Genomic DNA, 15,294 nt, shown 5'->3' on the forward strand with positions numbered 1-15,294 from the left:
TCATGGGCAACAGCTTGAGAACTGCTCTCCAGCTGCAGCCATAACCTAAGCAAGCTGTGAAGGGAAAGAGAGTATATAGGGCTTAAAAGGGATTGTTGCTTGCTGTCCCTTCCTTCCCATACTCCTTACTATGCCTCATGGTCATCTACATTTGTCCCTTGTGCAACTTGTCCCTTGCCTCAGCCTTTAAATATTTCCCAGGTGACAGAAAGGACTGAGGTAGGGGCTCTGGGCAGCCTGGGGATGTTGTAAAGAGCAGGTGAAGAAAAGCTCCAAGGAGAGAAACATGTCCTGAAAGTGCTAAAGACACTCTCTTCAGCCCTGTCTTAAATGAATTAATGACTGAGGGGTTTAATCCCTCCACCTCAGTTCCAGATGTGTAAGATGTGCATAATACACACTCCTCAACTTGCTGAGATGTTACACAGCTAAATCCATGAAGGAATGTAAAGACGTTAGTTAATGGAGTGAGGGCATCATAAAAATGCCCAAGGAAATACATAATTCTGTTTACATTGGTGGAAGGGAGGGAAGAACTCAAAGTATCCCACCAGGCAACAAACTACAAAAAGTAAAAACTGAATTAGTATTAGGTCCGGTCACAGAACAAGCAATTTTTGTCTTCTTTAGGATTTCCCATGGAAACAAATCTTACTGCAAGTACCAAAATTTATAAAGCCTTGTTTCTTCTGGATTTATGTCTTTTTTGATTGACTTTTTAACTGAATTATAGCAATATTTTCTTTTATCCCCATATATAACTGGATTACGAAGCTGAGGTCACCCGCTTTCCCTTCTCTTCTCCCTCCAACTGTCCTCCAGCAAAGTAGGCACAAAAGAAACCATCTCCATGTCTACTCAAGCATCTCAAGTATTGAGCTAAAGTAATCTATTTCCCCTACTTTATCTCCCACTACCTGCATGGATATAAGCAGTGACAGCCAAGGGAATGGAAACTTATCCAGGACAAAGTTACAAGTGTTTACAAGTAAATGTTTCTTATCCTCTACCACCCATTCTTCAGCAAATCTAGCAGAACAGAATTGCTTTTGAAACCTCTATATCTAGAAACTGATTGAAATTCCCCACTGGATATGGAAGTTTTTAGGAGGTGATATCACATCCTGGTAGAGAGATTTCCTAAGCTTTGTTTCCATTGAAATTAGCATAAAAATAGTGAGTGATTACATAAGAAGGCATGATGTAATAATGCATGTAAACAAAGAAAAGAAAAAAAACTAGATCAGGTTTTCTTTGGCTTTTGAGTCTTTGAAGTCTTTGCAATCTTAATATTTAGTTAATATAATTTTGATATCTCCATCTCTTTCTCTCTAAATATATTTAGAATATATATAATCATATACACATAATAAGTGTATATACTTCCTATATACACACATATATATGCAAGGCAATGTAGTCATTTATGTATTTACACACAGTTATACACCATTGGATTATATTATTTGATTTTATTATTATTTATGCAGCTGGACTAATTGCTTTTCAAAACCTATTAATTCCCAGCTATGACCTATAATATTTCTCCAGGAAAAACTGCAGTGCAAAAAAAGAGGCTTAAGCTTTACTACTGTTGCCTGCTGTAACAGAAGTCCTGTTAATTGCAAAGTGGGGATTCCACCACTAAGATTTCAATAATTGTCATATCACTTGGGAAGTAAGTAATAAATCTCCTTCGTAAAAGCAGCTTAAGTGACAATTGTTCATCTTTACATACAGCAAAGATATCTGCATGACGTAGTGTGTTATTGCAATTAAAAAGCCTTCTGCAGAAAGCTTATTTTTTTTAGCCTGTGAAGAAAACAAGTAGGTGACTATAATGATCAACATTCATTATTTAAGCAGTTTAGGTGCAAGCTGCACTGCTCGGAAAATATACAATTATCAATCTTAACTGAAATTGATGAAAAGGCTCTGATGGATATTGGACTGGGATGCATGAGCCAGAAAGGGCAGAACTGGGCTTGAAGTTCCCACGCAGCTATCAGAATACGCAGCAGTGATTTGAAACTGTAAAAGCAGAACTGGACAAAAGCAGGATTTTGCTCTGCTTACTAACCTGGACTGTCTTCTTTTCCACTTAGTTGGCTGGTGGCTTTTTTCTTCCTCCATTGAAAAGGACAAACAAAATACTGTTTCCAAATATTTGAAACAAAAGCCAAGGAAACAAAAGGATAAAATCACAAAACTGCCAGGGGAGCTTACATGTAGATGCCTGAATTTAGACACTTTTTGCTACTTATATAACAGAGTAGGTAGAATCCTATGCACCACTGAAGTTGTCTTTGAGTTCTTTTTGAGGGCTTTGGTGTAATTAACACATGCAGGCATTTTGCTTCACTTTCCTCCAAGTAAATTTTCTCAATAGTGATATAAGGGTGAACTTATTCATTAAGTACTCAGCTATCCTCTTCTATCTCTGTGAGATATTTGTATTCCTTTCAGGGGCCAGGGGTAGGAAAGGGGAGAAAGACTAATAAAATGAACATAACAGGCCAAATTTCTATGGGCTACCTACTGAACGCAATGCAGAATTTGTCCTGATGACTTGTAATGACTTCTAATATTTCCAGTAAGAAGGTTAACTCCAAATTTTAGATTTTACTTTAATCTTAGTACATCATGGAAAAAAAATTCATGTAAGCCAGAACAGTGCTTACATTTGTAAATGACAACTTTTAAAATCTTATAGTGGATCAGTAAGTACTAAATTATTTTTTTTTCCTTAATTTCTGGTAGATATGTTGTTCTATTTTTTATGAGGTGCATCCAAATTAATACTAAAATAAGGTTATGTAGTTGAAATAACAAAACTAGTAAATTTTAAGAGCCATTTCCTCCAGCACAACGTAGTTCTGGCTGCACTGTGGGTTCTGGGGACAAAAATAAACCTGTGAACCAGCCCAGCTCCAAATTGGGAGGATAGGCAGGTGTCTCAAAGTCTCTGTCATCCTTCTTTCCACTTGTGCTTCTCGGAGACCAGATCCACAAAGGTGTTTAGGCAACAAAATAAGAGAATAGAATGGAATAGAATAGAATAATAGAATAGAACTTGTCATGGGTCTAGGCCTTTAGAGTCTGAGTTAATATCTGCTCCAAAATTAAATTCACCTAACTGATTATCTCAAACCGTTGCTAAATCAATATTTGGGGATATTTGTTATGCATTTTAAGATTACATGCAGGTAAACCAAAGCTGATAAGACTGAATGTTAAACTCATTCTTTACCTCATTTTTACATTTTTTTGGTTTTTGCTTCTAAACACAGTGGAAAAGTGCATTTGACAAAGCAGACACAGCCATCTTTCATTATTATATTTAAAGCTTTTTCTTGCAGCTACTAGGATAAAGAGTTAAAATGAGTTTCTGGCTACCCTTTTTCATTACCTTTTTATTAGAAATTACCACTGTGTGCAGTTTTTTATATATGTCTGTCTTTTCTGCCATAGAAATAGTACTCAAGAACATATTGGCCCCGAGAAAGAAGAAGAAAAAAAGAAAAATTCTGCAGATTAATACATGACAGCGTTTCTGATGCTGAAGCTAAGGGGATGCTATTCAGTTGATTAGGCCACAAAATTGATTTACCTTTAAAGATGTTTCATATTATAGCTCTTTACTTCGAGACTCCCACACGTGGTTCTTTTCAAAATCAGTCTTCATTGACAAATGTTTATGACAAAGCAATAACAAATGGGGCAGGGAAGGGCTCCAAGGGGTATGCTTATTGCTGTCTTCTCAGAACACCCAAAGGCACTTTTAAGCCCTGCTTCATTGTCTTTGCTGACAGTAAACTTGCAAGCCCAACTCCCTCCTGCAGTTTGAAAAGCATCTTCCAGAGCACTCAGGACCCATATTTAAAGCCATGATTGTTGGTTTAGTGCAGCTTGTGGAAACATACTGCCAAGCATTCCTGGTCAGGCCACCCATGCGGTAACCATTTGTGTGGGAAGTTGCTGGAGGCTCCTGGGACCTCTTTTTAAAATACGGTAGATTTAGCCAAACAATTTATGAGGACCAAGAAGAGCAGAAAAGATATTCAAAGGCATGAATGACAACTGTATATCTCATTCTCATTTACTTTCTGTAGAAATTAGGCATGTAAATGACATCTGAGGCTTTGAAAAGCTCCACATGCTAATTTTAAAGCACAGGATCATAGCATGTTGTAATAAATTAGAAAGCATGTCATTCTGAACAAAAGACATCTTGGACTACTAATCTGCTGCAGGCTCATCAAAGAAAAATGTCATTGGAAATGCATTCATTAAGTTAGTGCATACATTTAATTCCGTTGTGGTGTAGAAGCTGTGGTTTCTGCTGATTGTTAAAAAAATAAGAAATACATCCCCTAAAACCGTAGAAAAAAACATTAGACAGCACACTTCACGGGCATAAAGGGGCATGATTTACAGCTGCTATGTGAGGCATCTGGGCATTTTAAAGAGTTTCTACAACAGGCTACTACATTTTAGGGCACAGCAAAGATTTTCCCCATGATCACTGTCTTGCTTACCTTACCTCTTTATGCCCAGAGAGCAGGGGTGACTTACGCTAACCATTGTAAAGCCATCTGTGAGAGTCAGCATATTACACCAAAATGTGTTCTCTCTGCATAATCTGATGTGTGCTGGGAGAATTACAAGACAGCATGATAAATTAGGCCCACCTATTGTAAAACTGGAAAACATGTACTCAAATGAAGCTAAAATGGCAGCTGGGATCCTGCTCATCTTGACACTTAGAAACCTCTACTTCACTCATTTTAAAAAGGCAGGCAGCTGTAAAAGTTGAAGTTCTATACATAGTAATATTGAAGGCAAAAATTAAGCTCCAGAGAATAACAGAGCTGAGAGTACGGTCTGAAACACGGCTCTTAACTCAAAGGTGTTGTGCTTAGTTTTCAGGATATTATGCGTCAGGAGAATTAGTGTAACATTACATGGGCACAATTTGATTTTCTTTGGCTCCATGGAAAGAAATGAGGATAAGTGTACTCGCTTTTGTGCTGAATCTTCTAGCAGCTGTGTTAAACCAAATGGCTGAGGCCATGTTTTTGAAGCCCCGCACAAAAGCATGGTCTTGAAAAGACATGGCATATGTGCCTTCCCATCTGCTCTTGCATCTCTACAGCTAGCAAGAAAATGCGGGTTTTGTATGGAACCTGGGAACACACTTCTTTCTGATGAAGTGCTGCATGTTGTTTTGAAAGATTCGCAAGTGGTCAAATGACACATCAATAGTGCAGAACTCTTAAAGAACTTCACAAAATAGAGTGACTGTGTAGAAAAATATTTCACAGGAGCGTAGATACGTATTTTGCAACAAACGTAAGGCAATGAACCTAGGAAAAGAGTAACGTGAAGCATGGTTACAAGATACCAAACTCAGAACTGCCAGATATAGTTCACCTAAAAGATCCCAGAAACAGCTGAGACCATCAATTCAATATGAAACAGCTGCCAGCAAATCCAAAAAATGTTTGACATCATTTGGAAAGGTACTGAGAACAAGACAAAGGGCATTATTTTATTGCTGTTTAAAACCGTTGTTTGCCCACATCTTGAGTCCTGTGTACGGTTCTGGTCCCTGCAACTCAAAAAGTCTGTAGTAGAGTTAGAGAAGGTAGAGAGGAGGGAAGCTAAGATGATTATGGTGATGGAGCAGCTACTTTATGAGAAGACACTGAAAAGACTGGAAGTCTTCAACTCGGAGAAGAAAAGTATGATGGAAGGTGAGATAAAGATTTACAAAACAATTAAAGCAGTGGATAAAGTGAATGAAGAAATGTTATTCACCATACCACAATACAGGAGCTAGAGGATACCCCAAAAAACTATTCAGAAATGAATTTAAAATGGATAAAAGAAAGTAATTCTTAATACAGAGTATAATGAAAATCTGGAATTTATCATCAAAGCAAATTGTGGATGTAGATAGTGTATCAGCAGGTTAAAAAATGGTTAGACAAAGTCAGGGACACCAGGTCTCTAAGCAGATACCTCTAACAACCCTAGTACCATAATTCTGGATGGGTGAAGCACAGAGGGAAACATGCTGAAGAAAGCATCAAGACTGACATACACTCTCCAAACAACATCTCCTAGTGCCACTGTCTGAAACACAACACTGGGCTTTATAGACCATTAGACTGAGTTAGTAGGACATTTCTCAGGTCCTTATAGCCTCATATATATGGAACTTCTGGGTAATAATATAGGACTACTCACATGCAGTCATAGCATAAATATTGCAGGTTACAGCAGGAATATTGCCCAGGTGGTTAGTCACTGTATACTTATAGTGAGGTATTACTGTGCCTTACAGGAACTTACTGATTAAAAACTGATTTGGGGTTTTGGGAGTGCGTGCAGAAAAGCTACACAACGTATCTAGAGCAGACAGGAGACACGCAGCACACTCTCCAGTGAGAACGTGGCAGGCAGGCTGTTAGCTTCAAGCATCCTAGCTCCAGCAGATAGCAATCACTCTCCTAACAAAGTTGGCAGGCTGCAGATCAAAAGAACCGTAACTTCATTTAAAGCACTTCTGAAGAAGGGAAGGAAGGTCAATTATCGGAATTGCCACCAGGCTGACAGGCAGAGTCTGTGGAGGGAGCCTAAGGATATTCAGCCTTCTTGGATCCAGGAAAAGTTAAGACTTAGGAAAAAAGAGCAAGTATACACACATTTTGGGTTTACTGGTTTTGTGATGCACTTTCCTTGAAAACATTTTATTCTGAGTAAAAATTATATGGCTTTTAGGAGAGCGCTCAGTCGCTGTATGAGTTACAGCTATTGCGCGAGACGGACAATGAGCGCCAGGATCTCTGCTTGCCAGGAAACTCACAGTGTGCACTGGGGAGTGAAGGCTGGATCTGGCCTGAGGGTCGGGGATAAACCTGGTCCCGTGCAGAACCAGGTGATGGTGAGAAGCCAGAGGCAGTAGGGTGGGGAAGGTTGAGCCCTTCCTGAACTGAAGGTGGCTAAGGGTGCTTTTCAGCTGGCACTGCTGACAGCCAGGCTTTGCACATAAGGCCTGATGTGTGCTACTAAGTATTTAACTTTACCCACGACTCTGACTGGTAAAAGGACCAGCTTGTGCTAGAAATAGTTTCTACCCGTGAGGACTGCGGACAATATAGGTATGACAGCAGGTAAGAAAAAGGGATCGACACCCATTTTACACACACAGAAGACAAATACGGGATGATAAAAGACTTGTCTAAAATAGCACAGGTGTCTCAGCCAGAACTAGGGACTAAGCCCTAGATTTCTGAATCCTTATTTGAACCCTCAAGCCCAGGACCTCTTTCCTGTTAACAGTAATACTGTCATATTAGGCAGGCACATACCGAGCTGGACAAGTTAATACATTGCGTTAGAATGACTCTGTATAATCAATCAGCTGCCAGTTAGCATCTGGCATAATAATTTTCTTGCTTTCTTTTTCTTCTGCTCCTTTTCTTTTTTCCCTAGCTGGTGGTTTCTTCCTTTCATAGAAAAGCTTCATCATTCTATCTCCAAGGATTAGCTGACACAGAAAACTATAACAGGAGCTTGCTAGTGCTACGATGGAATATCTTTTTACAGAAAAAGCTTTTAATAAGTGAGCATCTTTCCATGTCTTCCTCAGCTGTCACACATATGCAGCTCTTTTATGTTACCACAAGAACTGAACAAATGAATGAAAGAAAAATATCCACTGATGTTCATTCATAATTTTAATGAAATTCACTTCAGTAATGTTTGTGCCTCTTCTTGGTTTTGTGTTACAGAAGGGCTTTAGCAAGCCAGTTTAAAAAAAGAGACTGACAGACAGAAAAGATATCTTCAAAGCAGGACAATTAAATACAACCTACCAGGCAGGGGGATAGGATACCCAGAAATTCAAATCAGCCTTCTCTCGACAATTGTCTCACTCATCCCTCTGGTAATTTTCCTACTTACATAATTTCTCTTCATGTTTTTTTCACGTTTTCTTCATATACATACACCATTAATCACATTTAGTCTATTTACTTTAAAAAGGGAGGGGATGAAGAAGGAATTGTGGGGGAGAAATCCTGAAGCTCTAGGCCCGCCGAGTGTCCCCATCACATTTAGAATGAGACAATGGAGGCAAAAAAGCATCCCAAAGAGTCAGAAAACACAAAAATGCCTGACTTTTACATGATGAATTACAATACAGTCTGTATTTAAAGCACTTCTGTCAATCACAAGCTTGAAAAAGAAAAATTCAAAAATGCGCTCATCTAACTGAAAAAACGGGTACATGTAAGGAAGCTACAATTTGCTCATGGATATTTCATGATCTAAGAAAAATGCCAAATTCATCAGATAAATTGTTTGCTGTGAATTATTCACTTGGGTCTAAATTGCTACTCTTTCAGGCAAATACAATGGAAACCTGCAACTCCTTGTCATCAGATTTGCTCTTTGGGAGCTGCATCACATTCACTGTTCTTGGCAAAAGGCTTTGTATGGCAGTTAGCAATATAACAGTAACAAAAGGATTTTGTTACCTTTTCCTCCTGTTTTTAAATTACCTTCCTCCATATTCATATTATAACTTTACCTTTCATGTACAGACCCTGATTCAGCAGATTTCAACTTCCTCGCCTGTAGTTAAGCAAGGCTGAAGAAAGATCTTAAAATAACAGAAGAAAGAATGTATGGTGAAGGTCGCGCTTATTTCCCCTCCTGAACTGGCACACTGACATGTTTTCTAGCTAGTCTGAACTTAACATTCCAAAGGCAACTATTTTTGTCAGTTAATCTAAGCACAGCCAAGGTCTGACAAAGGCCCCGTTATTGCAGCCCTTCAAGCTGCAATAACAGAGCAGCCCACCAGAGTGCAGTCCTTTCTCCTCGCGTATAAATATTTGGCATTGCATAAGGAGATGGACGAGAAGTAGCCTTCAAAAAAATATTGTAGGCAAGCAAAACAAAAGACTAGAGAGACTAACCTTACTACTGGAAACAAAATGTAGAGAAGCAGTAAAAAATTTATAGGAAATGCCTACAATACATTCACTTGAAAAACTTAGGTCCAAAATGTGAACCTTCTTCTCTGCTTGACCCTTTCAGAAAAAAATGGCTTATTGTTTTCAGTTTAAGAAGTCTGGCTTCTTCTCCTGCCTGTTATATATGAATACACCCACACAAGGCAGTTCTTTTCCCCTCCTAGCTCACTCTGTTATGATGAATAATGAACTTATTTTTCATTGCCATATCCTTGCCAATCTCCTTCAGCATTTTTGAAAAGGGATTATTTTAAGTTCAGAGTGATTAGAATGGTACTTATATTTTTATTTTGTTCTGCTTCAGTCCTTCGTCTTGAGATGGATGATTCAAACATAAAGCAGGTACCATAAAACAGTGTACAGCTGATGCACTATAAACCTGCACACCTAACTGTGATTAATAGAGATAGGTGTTTTAGCCAGTGATTGTACAAGAGCTGTTGGTGAAAAGGGAGGAAGAAAAAGAGATCCAAAAACCAGTGAAGAATAAATTCTGCTGACAAAAATTGCAATATATATATGAATGTTAATTATCTGCATAAGATAAATATTGGGTCAACATTACAGAATGCCATTTGCAATAGTGAAACACAGGACAGCCTTTCTTACCAGGTAGCAAGAACACAGTGTGTCTTGGGCTGAAACAAAAGTACAGAAAGTACCTGAAAACCTGAAAGCATTGCTTTTTGGGACTGTTTGCCCAGATAAGTATCTTACTTTTCCCAGCTCTCCATCTCCTGATGGGGAGTAGGCTGAAGGAGTAACAGCCCTTAGGGAGCAAGAGTGCTCTAACTAAATAGACAGGTGCAAGTACTGGATACATCAAGATGTAACTAGGGTCATATCCTGCATATGGAATCTTCTCAGGCTGTTTCATCCCAAGCTGCATGCAAGACTACCATTGATATATGGGCCTTTGGTTCTGGTCGTAGAGCATGAGTCTGCGGCTGCTGGAGGCAACGGGACAGGCCTCACTAGGTTCAGTGAGGAAGAATCCCATGGAGAGACTGTCCTTCAGCTGGCTTGCCCTTCCTCAGCTCAGCACTGGCCCTGCAAGTCCTCGTCTTCTCTGGGGTGAGCCCTCTGTGGTAGCTGGTTCCCTAACAAGTATAAATATGGAGACTGAAAAACCTTCACTGAATCGTTCCGTAATATCAGATGCAACAAATTCTGTTGCTGAGCTAATGATCCAGTATAAAGGAACATTTCTTTTCTAAGTAAAAAGGATTACTATTTTTAAAACCCCTGAAGTATATCGTGTAATAAGCAACTCAGCAAGCATGTAAGTTTATCTTTTGTTTGAGAAGTTCAGCTCAAGATAAAACTAAATGTCATGGATCATTTCAAATTTAAGAAAAAATTAATTAGGGTGGTTTTTAAAGGTCTGAAGAAGGGTTTTAAATGAGTGACCTCCACATGCCAGTGAAGAGAGTACTGGACTATTTTAATGACTATCTGCATAGAGGAAAGTGAAACAGTTCCTGCCTCTCAGATGTCCTCTCACGTACCTCCATACAGTGAAAAAGAGAGAGCTATCGCTACCCCAGAGCACTGAACTATTCCTTCATAAAGTTACCAAATACCATTTCAGCAAAGCATGTAATGGTAACTTAGAGAAGCTACCATGAAACTAGATAACCTTTCAAATTCATTTATCAAAGTAGTTACATTTCTCATTTCAAGGCAAGTGGCAGATAATAAATATAGATCAAAGGAAGCTAGTCAGTATATAAAACATTGTATTAAATGAGAAATTTATTCACAAAATAGCATTATATATTTTATAACCTTTTCACAGCTCTTCTTATTTAGAAACTGAGCTTCATTTTCTATCTTGAACTTTAACAGCTATCATGTCACATAGCTATAACCCTTGGGGAAAAAATCCCCACAGATTAAAGATCTATAGAGACTAGAGATGGCTCCAACCACAGCCTAGGAGCGAGATGTGAATCCTTTCAGATTCTGAGGACATCTAAAATGAGATCCCAGTTTGGAAGCACAAACAAATGCTTTTGTTAAGCAAGTTCATGCTAGAAGCCCGGTTCAGTAAATGCCTTCAGCCATTCTGCTGCTGAGCACACGCAGACCTCTCAGATTTCTTTTTCTGAGGCAGAAAAGAGAGTGCTGCCTCTTCCCACCAGGCGAGAGGCATTTCTGGTGCTTCAGGTCATGCGGCTGGGAAAAGCCCCAGCTCTGGGCTGTGATTGTGCCACTCAGCGGGACGATGTTACACGCCAGGTCCGACCGGTCACCGGCTCCTTGGCAGCAACACGGTGTCTGTTTCTTCTCCGTTTTCTGACCTCAGCCCATGACTTCAGAGGCTTCTCCTTCACAGTTGCCCTTGATAGGGGTATCGGGTTGGTATGTCAAAGCCTTGTCAGTATGAGAGACACAAGCCCTTGCTGTGGGGAGGAGCGAAGGACGAGCCAGATGAACGAAGCTCGCGCTGAGCGGCCGAGACTTGACAGATACGTAGAGGTACTCATCACTCCTGCTCTGGGGACAAAAAGAACGGTGGTGTTGATAGCCCTTCATACCCACCCTGCACCTCAATTCTTTGCAGTCCACAAAAGTGACAGTGACAACACAAGGTGTTATTTTCATTTTCCCCAGCTAGTTTTAGCAAATCCGGTCCCTTCCCGCACAACAGTCCTCTTTTTGAACCTGACAGCAAATACATTTTTTTCTAGAGAGCAGAAGTCTGCCTTTTAACAAAAATTTGCCCATTATTGTGGATTTCATAACGTACCTTGTCACTGCTGGCTATTTGATCTCCTTCCATTCCTATAGTAAGAATTGAAATGTCACTTTGAAATTGTGGAAACTGAAGGAGGGATGTTGCATCCCCGAACATCTTGGGAATGTTCAACTGTCAAATTTGCACACAGTTTATTTGATAACCTAGCATTATTTTAATAGACTTTTTAAAATGTCATATGTCACTTTTTCACTTAATTTTTCAGGATAATCAACTCCTTGGACGTGAGTATATTACAGAGAAACTTTTAAATGTCTTATGCATTCAAAAGCTTATGCTTGAAGTTTTGTTACAGTTTGTTTGTAACGCATGGAGTGAAATCCTAGCTTCTGATCTGGAAATAACAAATATTAAAACTGTATACAAAACAGCATGAAAAATTCTATAGCTTGGCAGATCTAAAGGACTTAATGCAAGTGCATCATTTCTATGGATCCCAGCACTGTCTCCTGCATCTGAAAGGCTCAGTCAGGAAAACATGTTTTAGACACAGTTTACATAGAAAATACTAATAAAGCAAAGCCAGGCAACAGGAGAAAATGTGCATTTATATGTGAAGTAAATGAAAATTTGCTTACGGGAATGCCAGGAGAAAAACAGGGAAGGAAATGAGAATCCTTTGGGGCTAGTTACTCAGTCTGTGTGCTAGCAAAAACTCTGCACAAAGCCATGTTAATTTGTCTGTGGTGCCTGCATAGGGATGCAAGTTAGAAAAGAAGGTATGGCACCGAGAGATACAACCCACTTTTTTCCCCTCTTCTGTAGCGATCTTGACCAAGAAACCGCTGCACGTTTAGGAGTCAGTGATCCACCTGGCAGCTAACCTGCATAGGCACAAGCCTGTGCTGTGCTCCACATCCCGCGTGGCCCTCAGGTCTGTCTTGTGCTGCACAACGACCTCGGCCACAGAATAACCTCGGCCAGGTCATTACAACCAAGGAGCCTGCAGGCAGATCTCACTTGGTTCTGGCACCACCCGCCTGGCCTTGCCTTTACCTAAAAGTGCAGCAAGAAGTTCTCGTGAGAGCATCCTGTAGGAACAGAGTTGTCTTCTTGTAAGGAAATTACACATTAGCTCGAGTGACCAAAAGGCAGAGCTTCTTTCCACGGATGGGATCTGCTCTGCTCTGTGCAGCGCGTGGTGGGAAAATCTACCCAGGCTCCACGTGATGCTCCGCGAACGTAGTGTGCCCAGCATCTGATGGGACATAAGATTTACTCACTATCTATATTCTTCTTATTATTCTGTCTTATTAAAGCAGTTCTCTTATTAAGCCATTTGTTGTTGGGGCTTTCTTATTGAGATCCAGACAAGACCCTGCACCATCCCCGTCTTCCCTCACCTCCCCGCTCCTGTGCAGAACAGCTTCCAGCTGAACTCGGTCTAAGATCATCTCATTGAAAAAGGTACAAACCCACTATTCCACTCCCCCAAAATATCTCCAAGCATTCCTCCCAGTGACGGCTCCTCCAAAATGAACGCTTTAATATTGCATTAAGGATGGGACCATGAACTAACTGCTGCCTCCATGCACTCTGATGGGAAGGCAATACTGACTCTACCTATTTGAAGAAGGTACAGGCAGTTTGCTGGCAGGTTACCAGCACAAACTTTCCATCGGCATTCCATTACAGGTGCTGTGCTGACATCTATAAATTAACTCTTTCTGTTTGTTTCAGTTGGAATTGTTCGATCAAGGACAGCAGTGAGAAACACGACTCCCAGATAAATTGCCCTGTATCTTTTTAGATACATCATGAATCATGGGCCAGGACTAACACATTTTATTGGAATTTCACTAGTAAAATAAGCAATCGTTTCAAAACATCAGTGCAGATTAAATCCAGTACAATCTATAGTACCATCAAACCCGACTGTTTGGATACCTATCTCCGCTAGCAAGACTAAAACTGCGTTGACCCTTTTCCTGTATCTAATTATTTTTCTCAGAGGAGCTGTGAATGGTGATTTTAATTAAGGCTGCCTGCCCATCATCCCACTTCCTCTTAATTTTGCTAAGTTTTAGCCACTGGTTAATAATGTTAAAGTGGACAATAATCAGTCTGGTACATCCTAATTTAGAAGTGCTTGACCTTGCAATCTTAATCTACTTTCATTAATAATGATCTTGAGCAGGTAAAGCCTACTTATCATGGTCAAAACTCTGCACAGATACTATATACTTAAATTACATAATTCCCTGATGCAGAAAATCTTGACAGAATATGTTTAAAATTACTAGCCCAAGGCTATAAAAGTAGATAATACCAAAACTGCCAATGGATTACAGAAGTTTCTTGCCTCCAGTCTCATGATTAATCCACTAATATTGCTTATTAAAGAGAGTTTTAATTCAGATTGTATTCTCTTTATATTCTATAATACTGACTTGAAATACTAGTTACTGCTCTTATTTTTATGTGATGATCACAGAGTAGAATTCCCCTAACCAAATGGAAAAATTACTCACTGATGGTAGTGTGGAATATTACACAGGGCTTTCAGTTTAGCTCCAAACTGCAGTTTACTAAGTTAATGCTTCAAATACCATGGCTGGGTCATTGACCACACAAGGTGCAATAACAGCAAATTTAATTTAAAATTCAATCTATTAAAGCCGTAGTTAGGTACAAGAGTAACAGGCTTCAGAGAAAAGCAAAAAAAAAAAAAAATCTGTTTACCGTTACTCAGAGTACATTCCCACACTTTCTCTTATTTGCTCTTGCCACTTGCATAGGAAAACTTATATCCCTCTCAGGTGTTCAGACATTTGTGCAGTGAGATTTTATATCATTACCCCATCTGGTTGGTCTTTCAAGCAGAAACCCCTTCTCAAATACAGGAATACTTCTCCTACCAATTTTAGTATCTGTGATATAGACAGAAAACATTAATATCAGGCTAAAATAAAGCCTGTAATGTCAACATTTTGAAGCAGAACTGCTTATGTTTAAAATCATTACCAAGAGAAATTGGTGTATGCACTGACATTAAACATTCTAAAGCACATTCATTCTTCTAAGAGAACAGCTATATAGCGTCGATCATTTTTTAGAATTAGATGCACATTTAACAGCAAGATTGTTTTTCTGTTAGCATTGCAAATGTAGCCAAAAAGATTCTGGATGGAAAACTGCAGCAGCATCTGGGAATTTGGTGGAGCCGATCTGGTGAGATACAAGTCACTGGAGCAGCAGTATGAATATAAGCCCATTCATTTCTCAGGTAACTGTTGGTTATTTCCATGTCTGTTTGGGTGATTATGAATTATTTATGCTTCATCCGTAGTTTGTTATAGCAATTGTTAAGTAAGCAGACAGTTATGAAATGTTTAAATGCACGGAACAGGAACATGACTAACGCTCAATGGAAAAACAGGTTTTGGGACATCAGATTGGTTTTGCACCCACTGAAACAGGACTACAGCCTACGGAAATCTGCATGCAGATTCAGCATGCAGAAATATGTAGACATACATATCTGCA

This window comes from Haliaeetus albicilla, chromosome 19 (assembly GCF_947461875.1).
Source record: "Haliaeetus albicilla chromosome 19, bHalAlb1.1, whole genome shotgun sequence".
In the NCBI taxonomy this organism is placed as follows: Eukaryota; Metazoa; Chordata; class Aves; order Accipitriformes; family Accipitridae; genus Haliaeetus; species Haliaeetus albicilla.